This window comes from Aptenodytes patagonicus, chromosome 12, assembly GCF_965638725.1.
Source record: "Aptenodytes patagonicus chromosome 12, bAptPat1.pri.cur, whole genome shotgun sequence".
NCBI lineage: Eukaryota > Metazoa > Chordata > Aves > Sphenisciformes > Spheniscidae > Aptenodytes > Aptenodytes patagonicus.
Genome location: NC_134960.1, coordinates 6474793 through 6486017, shown reverse-complemented (window position 1 = coordinate 6486017; position 11225 = coordinate 6474793). Strand labels below are relative to the sequence as shown.

Here is an 11225-nt window from a genome sequence, read left to right as displayed (position 1 = left end):
TGCCGAAGAGCCAGCCGAACGGTTTCAAAGCAGCTGCGTGCATAAGCGGGACTGTAAGACAAGCCTTTCCAGACCTGAGCAGGTTGCTTGGCGTTCTGAGTTAAAGACTCGGGGGTCGTGAGGGGGGTGGTGGAAGACGAAGAAAGAGTTTACTTTTAAACAAGTTATGAAAGTAACAAAAATACACTTTACAGGTTTTTGTGGCTATCTGTGTTCCCAAACATCATTTTCAATTAGAAAATTTATAGTATCTTTTGAAATCCCAGATTTTTGCAGTTAAGTTGTGACAACTTAAAGAGCTTTTTATTACTCTGCCTGTAATTCAAGTCATCGTAACTTGATTAAAATGGTGGATTGGTATGACAAGTTCACTGTTTTGAAAAGTGCTTGCTCGCATCACTGACATTACAAAATAACTGTATTCAGAAAGGCTACTTCATTAATATATTTGGGCTGTGTTTGGTAGAAAAGATTTACCATGAAGGGGAACTGAAATTACCCTAGTATGAAACTTTGACCTTACTGGGTGTCTCAAATATTGATGTAGCCTACTAATGCATGGCTTATTACCCATTTTTCCATCCAGCAACTGTATGTGCTTGAGATACATCACTCACTTAGTCATGAGATAGTAGATGCTGCACATTAGCTTTTTTGCTACATAAAGGAAAGGTTTTTTGGTTAAGAAATGTGAGAAGGAGGAGGGAATAGGAGAGTTGAAGATCAATTTCGGTAATCTCGCAGCAAAATAAATCTCCAGGTCTGTACCTTATTTGTTCTCCTACTATAAGCTACTTTAAGATTGATTCTGTCCTCTTGGCTTCTCAGACATTGAAAATTTAACAACTTTTGTTCCACAAAGCACAGGGAACCTCTTATATTTTTGTTGAGAATTCAGAGATCAGCAGCCTCTTATTCACCCATGATTCATATGAGCTAAGTAGAGGCTTTAAGCTACTTTTGCTAAAAGGTTATAGAGATAAGTTTTACTCCATCTTGTGGACTCCAGCAGTATTGGCTGTGTTTATAAGGAAGAAGTATCCAATAGCTTTCTAGGTTGCTATCTTGCAGTTGACTATATGAATATACCTGTGTTTGACTTGAGTAAGACTTGACATTGATTTTCTGCCTTGTACTATCTACCCAATATTAGACTCAGGGCAATATTGGCTAGAGAAGCAAAGCAGAATTCTAAGCCTTGAAATAACTCTTCTTTTTCAATACATCTGAAGAAGAGGGCATAAAAGTTTTGTGACTGTGAAAATAAGAGCAAACCAAGACTCTTATTTACCTCTCAGTATGGTGCTCCCATAACGTAATGATGCATCAGACTCCCCTGTACAGCCTTAGATTAGCTACTTTGTAAAAATAGTAAGTGAAACTACCACATAGCCTGTGATCGTCTTTTCTTATGTTACTATTAAACATTTGATCATTTTATTTCAGGTGTCTGCTGAGATCAAATAGGAAACTTTATACTGTGCATAAGAAATTTGCTAAAATTGTTTTGCTACACAGCCACATGATTTAATTGTACTTCACTTATTACTATTTGGTCAAAATGACTTAAATGTTATGAAGTCAGCCACTGAACGCATTAAATGCCCTCTTTCCTCATACTTCTTTTTATTTTAAAGCAAGCAAGAAGTCTTGTAACATTGTAAGTGAGCCCTAAGTTAAAGAGGTTTGTTTTGTTTACAAAGTACAGTTTCCTAAGGAGTCATTTGGGGCAGCCAAGTAGTTTATACAGGATACAGCTTTAAGCATATTTAAAAAAAAAGAAAAAAAAAAAGTGGTGTTACTTTGGTTTCAACTCACAGATTTATCAAGGAGGGGCACTATGCATGAATAACGCTATTTACTTTTAGCTCTGAAGGTGGGCTCATTTTTATTTCTGTCTTCTGCAGATGATGATATTTCACCACTGTAGTCTCTTTACAGACCACTAGTCCAGCTCTTGCTACTCACGTGAAGATGAACAGTGTTTTCTCTTGAAAAGCCCATTAGGCAGCTTGTCTAGGTCTGCCAGAGTACGTAAATGTAAATTCTGTGTAATCACAAAAATAGAATTTTTGAGACTTAAAATTGTTGGGGCTCGCTGAAAAGTTAGTCAGGAAACTAAGTGACCCACTTACTACTTTTTGCTTTTCCTAACCACAGAAATCAACAAGATGCTTCTAAAAAAAAAGTATCGTTATGAAGCTGTCTGAGCTAAGTGAAATTCAGTTCCTTTTTCATGCAGGTCTTGCATGGCCTTGTTGGGTTTTACTGTCCCCCCTCCTCCATCTTCTTGAGAGGGGAAAAAAAAAAATCACTTTTGAAATGTTTAAATAACGGTGAATTTAAAGTATAGAAATAGATTATTCCTGAAGGACTCCTATTTTAATCAGGAAACTTTACATTTAAGACAAAAGTCTTGGTAGCCAAAATGGAAGATAGTTAATTTTACAATAGGAGAAGCTATATTATTTGCATTCAGTGATATTGAAAGGAATATTAATTTTCATGCAATGATACTCAGCAAGACAGTTTCTTTGGTTAATTCCTCTTTATCTCAGGTTTATTGGTTTTGGGGGTAATGGTTTAAGAAACTTTTTTTCCCATTTAACATTTCAAGTGAATCATACACTTAAAATATTTCAAATCAGCAAAAATGCCTCTGTATGCTAAAGAGTGAACTTTCATGATTAGCTGTCAGTTATACCTTGTATTTCTATAACATCTTCTGTCAGCAAAACATAGATTGCTTTACAAATGAGTTAGTCAAGTTTTTGACCTTTAAAAGGCTAATAGTAATAAATACCAAGTGTACCTGTAGTTGGAATAACATAACCCACCCCCAGTGTGTTGTGTGTTTAACAGCATATTATAGAAAATTCACAGAGCAATACAAGTCGCAGTATTTAGCGAGAAGAATTCAGTGGTTGCTGAGTCGAGCTGGATCCACCAAGTTCTGAGCAACCACTTTGTGCTAGCATGATGGCAATAAGCTTATACATGTATGTAATGCAACTATCAAAAGTCATCTTCCAGTGATTACAGCGATGTCAAATACCAATAAAAGGTTCCCTGCTTGCGTTGTACTATTCCCTCCATCCCCATTCCTCAAACCACTAAATCATTCTTCTCTTTGTGCACTGGGGTAAGTGAATGCCAGCTGAGGAAAAACAGTATTAGAAAATGATAACATGTTTCCTTTAGGAAGTCATCAAAAAAACCAACCCCTCAAAAAATTTCACAGCAGTGAGTGAATTCCCCCATTATAACAGTGATGAAGTTATTAGAAACAATAGTTTTAGCTGTTGTTCTATTGCTAGTGCAGCTGATTAGCTAACATCCTTTCTAATCACTTCTAATCAAAGAGTGATTTTTAAAAGACAAGATGATTTCCAGTTGTGTCATCACACCTGTATTGAGTCAAAGCAATCATTAATCCTTTTTTTTTTTTTTTTTAACTTTATGCTCCCCGATCCTAATGTACCAGCTAGTGCCATCCTTGAAAAAAATCCTCGTTACTACTGAAAGAATCAGCTGTTTGAAACTCATTTCACAGGTCATTAGAGTCCCTGAGACAAAATGGAAATAGTATTAGCTGGAAACGTGTGTCATTGTAGTAAATAAAGGAAAAGATAGAGTAGAATATTGAAGAGAAACTTGCGTTAAGATATTGGCATGAAACCAAAAGAACAGCAACAGAACTCAGTATATATTTAAATCAGCCAGTTAACACCAAATACCAGATATTTATTAAATGACAGTCTGAGGAAAAGTATAGTATATGTATTGTTCTACTCTGAACTATTGCCTGCTTTTTAGGAGGAAAAAAAAAAAGCTTTTAATAGTATAGTGGACTGGAATGTGGAATATCAGAAAGCAGGGAAAAACACCACACCGATTTTCCTTTTTGTTATTTAACACGTTATTTGTTGGTACTGTAAAAAGAGAGGCAGCAAGCAGAACTTCCCACTAGGTGGCACTACGACACTACTTTATTCACTGGGCAGCATCTAACATACAGCAAGGACACACTGAGAGCAAATATCATGTTGTGAAGCTACCTGGGAAAAAACAAATAGCTCACAAGGTGTCACCTTCCCAGCAGGTGCTCTAAATGCCAGATTTTTGTGCCAGCCTTAAAATACCACGTGGATTTTAGAGAAGATCTTTGAGTGGTCTTCTGTTGGGAACAGAACTGAGCAACAGCACAACAATGCCCCTTTAAAAGCTTTACTTTCTTGGAACAAAGTTTTTAAAATTGGAAAAGAAACAAGCTAAGATGCTTACCAGAGCAACTCCTGAAGTTGTAGTGCTCTGTGATATAAGCTGTGCTAATAGACACCATTTGGGGAAAAGGAAGTATTGGCTTGGCTAACTTTTATAGGAGGTTCAACTTGGACTGTTGACTATGTGTCCAGGAATATTCTCTAATGCAATCCTAGCTGTTAATGAATTCAAGGTCATTTACCAGTTCAAGAGTTTCATGTGGGATTATGAAATGATTAGTGTTTTACAAAAGATTTTTGTCTGTTAAAAGTTGTTACATAATGTTCCAAGCACTTCACAAGAGTCGGGAAGTTTGGATGAATGGTATAATTTGGTCTAGTCTACAGACCAAATCAGAAATCAGAGCACATCTGTTTGAATAGTGTAATTTATAGACTTCATGACCTGTGTGGTTTTGGGCTACATTTTTCATGACTTACCTGTTTTGGGTTTTTTTTCTCGGCTCTTACTAGCTTGGCTTTTTTCTACTATTGCATGCAGACAATTTGGGACCAAGTGTAATTTTGAAGGTTTCATAAAAATGGTGTAAATTGACTGGACTGAGGGGCGTAGGGTCAAAGGAATTATAAATGTGATTACAGGCTGAATCCTAGGAAGACATGAATGCAGTATCTTTGAAATGTGCTGACATTTTTGCTACTTAATACAGTTTTCATCTAACACACATGAAAATACTTACATGTGACTTAATTAGCTGAAGAAATGAGCTCATATCGTTCTATTAATGTGATAGAAATGTTGCAAATTGCAGAAGAAAATGTTGTTAGATATTATATGGTAAGCCAATGAAATACATTATATAGTCCCTAGACAAGTCTAGAAAAACACCTTTATGCTACACAAAAACATTGTTAGTTATTTTAGTCATATATTTTAAAAGAAAATATTGGAAGTTCATTAAAAATTTAATCTACTATCCATGAAGGTTGAAAAAAAATTCAGACTTCTACTTAAGAGAGAATTCCCTCCCCGCTCCAGTAACATGGCATGATTTGCTAAATCATGGCTACAAAAAATTGTGAGACGACCACTGTATCTGTGGTGAGTGGTTCCCAGTATTTTTTTTCTGCCAAGTACCCTTTTGGCATCCAGTTAGACTTCCAGGTTTCTCTCCTTCCCTTCCTGCCCAACCACGGACACAAGTTTGGTTGTTCTAGGCTACACAGTCATTTTCTGAAAAGCTTTGTAAATTTGCAAGTTCACTGGACACAACAGAAATGTATGCAAAATTATTTTAAAGTTACTAAATAATGGTATTGTAAGAATGGCGGGGTTCTAGAGGAGTTTAAATGTTTGCAAAGTGCACGTCAGATAATAGAGTGTTTTGCTGCACCAGGAAAAAAGAGAAGTTAGGCAAAGGATATTAAGTTTCCTACGACATATTTAAGTGGTAAGTTTCTTCTTCAATAGGAATACTAAAAGAATCTTTTCCATTTAAGATACTAAAGAACATTTAGGTGCTTGCATACAATTCTTTTGACACTGTGCTTGTGCACCTGGGGGCAGAATGTGGCACAAACTGGCTAAGTCTTCTCCACAAACAACTAAGGTCTTATAACTGAGTCACATCTGTAAGGTGCAGTAAACAGTTGAAAAAGATTGCAACAGGTAATGTGAGAAGTGCAATTTCTTGGCTTTTTTGTTGAATTGATTTTCTGAGTTTTCTGATTGCTTTGTGAATGACACTGCATACTAATTAGTAAGATATCTAGAGAGCCTAAACCGAAAGTGAAGTAAATAAATCTTTAGCTAGATTTTTTGTTTTGTTTTAAACAGAAACAATATCTTCTCTCTATCCTTTCCTTTCTTTCCTCAGAGCTTTTGTCCTTGCAGAGCTGTAACCAATAGCTGGTTTGCCACACTTAAGGACAACTTCCAGACACTTTGATTCAATAGGAATTTTTATGGGGGAAAAAGGAAAAGGTGAACTAGGTGTTTTACAGATGTGCAAAAGCACCTTAGTTATTGACAGAATCAAAGGGAAATCTAAGCTTTTGGATAATGCAAGTATGTAGCTCAGTTAGCTTCACTGTTTCTCTGTTATCAGTTCCCCTCACATTACAAGTTAGGCTAATTTCTTTTAAGGCCTTTCCATGCTTCAAGAGTAAGATGGAAACTTGAGTAGGCAGGTTAGATGTTAACAGTGAGATTGGTTAGTGATCTCTCACCAACAATCCTTTAGAAATATCTTCGCTACTCCATTTGAGGTAATTAATCATATGTAAGCATCTCACCTTTGGAAACAGAACTGAAAAACGTAGGACACTAGTGGCTCAAGTGGTTTAAACTAATCTAAGTTGGCCACTGGAGTGCTGCTGTTCTCCTTTTCCTCCAGCTGTGTGTTCCTATTTCCTTGCAACAGCACTGCTCCCCATCTGACCTCTTGATAAGCCAATCAAAGGTACGATCAACAGGAAATTAAGACTGTAGCTCTCTAGCAGCCTAAGGCGATCTAACTACTGGCTGCCCTGCTGCTATCTCTTGCCTCTGGCCAAACCCTTTCCCCGACTCCCTTGGTCATTGGGTTGCTGAGCCATTTCAGTGCACTGGGTTGGCAGAAAACTAATACAACAAAAGTGGATAGTTTTTCTGCTGATTTAATGCACTGAAACAGCTCATATTTTCCAAATTGTGTGTTGGAAGAATTGCTCACTATATGGATGTCCTGTTCAACCCCCAGTTTTCTGCCTGCCCTGAGTTCTTCGCGGAGACTCCACATGGCAGATTAGCAAAACGGATGACAGACTTACTACTGGAGTGCTTTATCTTAAACATCCTTCTTTCCATCTTTTGTAAATCTTAGGGGCTCCTAGCATCATACCAGCAGTAAATGTATAGGGAAAAAAGGACCAGAATTAGAAAGAGGAATCATTGCCTTGGTAAATCCCAAAAACTTCTAGTAACCAATGAATTAGGGATTTTGTGATTAAGAGTTGCATCTGAAGTAGCCATCTTTAGATAAGGACAATAGAGAGAAAACATGATCTGAGTGTAGACTGAAGGCTTGTATGCCCAAAAGCAAAACCTCCCCAGAATCCTTCAAATGATTATTCTTTCAAATTTGTTCTATTTAGATCCTCAATTTATACTGTTCCTGACTTATACGTTTAACCTTGAATACTGGCGATATTGTCATATGGGCATATGTAACTTCCTTCCTTAAATCCTGAGAAACAGAGCAACCAAGGAAGCATTACAAATTTTTCAGCTAGAAAAAAAATAGAAGGGTCTACTAATGCTAAATACATTTAGTATGCTACAGGTGGCATTAACTAGAACTGCATACCATGGCAAATTTCTGTTGACACCTCACCTCATGTAACTTATCTCACATGATCAAGAGAGTTCCTTTTTATACAGAAGACCTCCTTCTCAGGGGTGAACTTTAAAAGCACACAAAGATGAAAGTTACAGAATTTATCAAATGGTGAAAGAGCCATAATTTATAACAACTAGGGTGGCAATAAAGAAGTGTAATAATCGCTTCAGTGAAATGAAGTAGAGAACATTAATCTTTTTAGGTGAAATTTGTTTAAAATTTCAAGCTGTGTGAAAGGAAGAGACCTCTAATTGAATTGCCACTTTGTGCAAGTGGGGAGACAAAGACACCTCCAGTAGACGGCTGTGTTTTGTTAACAGGGAGTAGTAATTGGCATCCAGCTGTTAAGATACAGTGTCTTGCCATCTTTCCTTTTCCTCTTTGTTCTATTAATTCCAGAAGATTTTACATATTGCACTGACTGCTGCTTGGAAATACAGTATTAGTAACTGTAGCAAAATTTTCTAGTCCTGTATGTGAATAATGTCCCTCTTTTAAAAACCAAAACAAAACTCCCAAACCCTCATCTGAAGATGGCCCTGTTGACTGAAGCGAGGAAGAAAAATGCGAGGCCTGAAAATAGTAATAAAGGCTGAAGTTAAAAAGTTTTGGTTTTTTTCCAGTAAACATTAACCAAACATGTTTGTTTAAGTATAATAAAAGCAATAAAAAATCCTGTCATTCTCTGCCAATTACCATTTCAGGCTGTGATCTTGTCAGATTTCATAAGCTCTGAACTCCAGTACTGCCAGGATGTGTTGGTATTGATCTCCCTTGAGTCAATGCTTTATAATGGTTTAGGGCATAGGGCCACCCAAGGCGATAACTTTCACATAATACTGAGGCCCTACTTTGGTCTTTAACCATTTCAGGGTTGCCATACGCAGTCTGTAAATAATGAAGGAAAAGATCTCTTTTGTTTCACAGTGTTGTATTGGTGTGTTACCACTGCTGTCTTGGAACTCTTAAAAAAGGATGGCATTTCAGGTCCATCTCCAACTGTTCCAAATATGATGGTTCTTGCCAGTCAGGTGTCTGCTCTCAGGATGTGCAAATCTCAATTTTACTATTAATGTTTTCTTTGCTTCTGAAAAATCCACAAGTAGTTTCAGGTAAAGGCAAAAATCTGGATATGCTGCTGAAAAAGATGAGTAAAGGGGATATAAAGGCAGTCACAGCTGGTTGCATTTTAGTTGTAAATTGAAAAGTCATTAAGAGTTGCATGGTGTCAGAAAAATAGTTGGTTTTGCTTTTTGGAGAAAATGTTATGTTTATATGTAAGACAAATACTACTTGATTAAAAAACTTCACAGTTCAATACTAAGTCATACTGCATTTTACTCATAAGGAGAAGCCTTATGTCTAAGACACTGGAGAGGGACTTAAGATCTTTGTTCTATTCCCAGATCTGTGGTAGTTTATTTATGTCCTAACGCTTATATTGTTTATGATTCAGAACTTTGCCTTAGTTTTCTTTCTACAAAATAAGTCACTGTCTTCCTTCATTTTGTCTACTTAGACTGCAGGCTGTTTGGAATGGGGACTTCTGATTGTATTACTAAATGCATATATCATGCCTGGCACAATCAGAGCTAATGTGGTTTGGGTAAGTAGGTATATATTTAATGCTACTGTTTAAAAAAAAAAAATTGTAAAATTCTGCTGTTGAATTGGAGTGCTTCCAGTTAAGGTTCCTTTTATGTCTGGCCGTAGAGAAAATGTTTCACAGCGAAAGCTATGAATTTTCATTAACAAAAAGAACTAAATTTGCTTCTAACTTCAGCTCATGACATGTCTTTGAAAATAAAGTATCTTAGTTACTTGTTATTTGTAGAGGCTGAGCTGCAAAATCCATACATGCTTGAGAAATGATGTAGGTATGATGGATCCCAAAATAAGAAAGAGGAAGGAAAGGAAAGACAGCAAAATTTTGTCCTGAACAGATTGGATGTGAGACAGGATTTTGACCGTATTTCAACTTTTTGATAGTGCAATTGTAGAGGACTAGGACTGTATGATAATAGAGGAAATTTCTAATCTTTTTTCCTTATATGACTGACTTATTATGTTTTCTCAGCATTGTGCCCATATTTTATAAAACCCAATTAAAGAAAAAACAGTTTGATTTCTAATATAGGCATTGCCACAATTTTAGCACACCACCAGCTTTTTTTTCAGGCTAGTCTCAGGTTAGTGCAGGTACAAAAAATAATGGAACTATGGATCTAGGTGGCAAGCTAACTATTTTTAAAAATAATTTCTGATACAGATCTCTTTTCATTTGACTATGACACTCTGTAGAGCTTCCTAATTAGCCAACCTGTTTTTAAATTAAATTTTAGATCGGAATCAGAGCAGTGAGCTGTTTGACTTCTGATTTTACTCATTACGTAAAGTTTTACTTCTAGAGCAGCTCTAAGATGCACTGAGCACAGAGTCCAAAGGAAAATACTTGCTTTGTGGCTGAAGTGTCACTGAAATTTATTAAAACCAGTCTTGTGATAGACGGGAGGTAGTGCCTAGATCTGAACTTTGGGCCTCAGACTACTCTGTTCTCAGTTCTGCTTTTTGTATCTATCTTCCTCCTTCATGTTCCTTGAGTGAGCAGAGTTGTTGGTGTCATGATCACATTGCTTTCTTAGCTAAAATTTATATTGCTTCATGAAGATGAACTTCGCTGGCATTAATTAAAGATATGATCCCTGCTTTTAGAGAAGGAAACAAAAAACCCATAATGTGACCAAGTGATTTTAGGTCTTGCTAATCAAAGTTTCAATCTCTGCAGTGAATAATTGATAGGAGATCTGAATTTCTGTGAAGTAACATTAATTTATACTCGTGAACAGGACAGAAGCCACAGGAAGCTGGTAACAATTTGCTTTGGGAAGCTTCCTCAGGCTAGGGAGCTTCTTCATGATCATAGTTGTGAGGCTTATTGTTACTTTTATTCAAAATTCCAGAAAACCTTTATTGTCCAGGGCAGATGTGGAGTACATAGATGCTAGTAGTGGAAAAGTGGAATGTGATCAAATATAACATGCACTGTTCTCAGGCACCATAGGAAGCAGAGATGGAATCAGGGCTGATAACCAATTGTAAGAAACAAAAAATCCTCGGATGTTTTCCTGCATAGGTTTATGGGAGTTCATCTTTTGTATTAAATCTTGTGTTATGTCTGAGCCAGTGCAGTAGCTCACAACCTCCAAGAGAACAATGTCACTTCTTCTTACTCCTTTTTTTCCCCTCATTTGCAGCAGCATGCTCCTCCCTTCATCTTCCTTCTGTTGGCTCAGGTACTCATCTGACACTACCATGAGCTGATTCATCTGATTAAATGAGCAGAAAACTACCCCTGCCCCCAAAAAAACCCCCTCAGTATTTTTCTGCTAGTTTGGAGAGTTGAATGAACTCACTGAGGGTCAAATGGGTGGCAGAGTCAGTGCAAGGATGAAAATGTGTAATTCGGAGAGGGGCCTTTTCTCTCCATGGGAAATTACAAACCACTTCAGTTGCAGGGCAGGATTTTTTGTTATTAATTAAAAATCAAAGTGCAATCCTTTTTATTTTTTAGTAAGTCTCTCCCTCTCACAATTTAAGAAAATTTAATTTTCCCATATGCATT

The 11225-nt window shown here is 36.8% G+C and overlaps 1 protein-coding gene across 3 annotated transcripts in view; it reads left to right on the top strand.

Moving 5' to 3' along the window:
* Window positions 1-11225, top strand: part of ADAMTS2 (ADAM metallopeptidase with thrombospondin type 1 motif 2) — a 266308-nt gene that overhangs the window by 3217 nt on the left and 251866 nt on the right. The window contains exon 1 of one of the 3 annotated variants that reach the window (XM_076350339.1): window positions 25-82. The exons of 1 other annotated variant lie outside the window; for it this stretch is intronic. The gene's annotated coding sequence lies outside the window, so the exon portion shown is untranslated. Of the gene's footprint in view, window positions 1-24; window positions 83-9135; window positions 9210-11225 lie in introns of those variants that run through there. One more of the 3 variants, XM_076350338.1, reaches the window with a different exon arrangement.